The sequence below is a fragment of the Malania oleifera genome, chromosome 7 (genome assembly GCF_029873635.1).
Source record: "Malania oleifera isolate guangnan ecotype guangnan chromosome 7, ASM2987363v1, whole genome shotgun sequence".
Lineage (NCBI taxonomy): Eukaryota > Viridiplantae > Streptophyta > Magnoliopsida > Santalales > Ximeniaceae > Malania > Malania oleifera.
The window spans coordinates 111,265,018-111,265,680 of record NC_080423.1 but is presented as its reverse complement, the minus strand read 5'-3'; positions in this window follow the sequence as shown (position 1 = coordinate 111,265,680).

Below are 663 nucleotides of genomic sequence, written 5' to 3'. Positions count from 1 at the left end.
TGTGTAATATTTAGCCTAAGGGCCAGATCGTCTCCTTGGGGAATGCGGTTTAATCTCAAACCTTACGTTTTTCCAATCGAAAATAAAAAGTTACTGAACTTAGTTCAGATTCAGGGTTTTCAGGATGTTTGAGATTTCTTTTGAAAAATTAAACGAAAACATAAATTAAACCCTAATCCTAGCATGCACTGAATTAAATAACAAGAACGGAAATCCCACGTCTAATTAGGCAAGAAATTGAACACACGTTGAACTTCAAACTGAAAACTAAAGATGGTAACTTTAACACGTAATTAAAACACGCAATAATGGAAACTCAATCAAACACATACGCGAACGATAAAAACCGAACCTTTAATAAAATCAAGAACTTGAACTAAAATCAAAATTTAAAGGCAAACAAGAACTCAACAAAAATTAAATCTTTAATGACTTAAATAATAACTAGACACGATAAAAATACGAACTTTAATAAGACTAACCCTAAACTAAATCAAGCTTCAACAAAAATTAAATTTTAAAAAGAACAACTACTTTAATTTCTAAAAAAACAAAAATAATTTTTTTTCTTTTTGTATTTTATATATTTTTTAGAACCAAACCAGACTTAATTAATTAAATAACTCGAATCGCTAATTAAATCTACCGCTAAATTTATTTGAG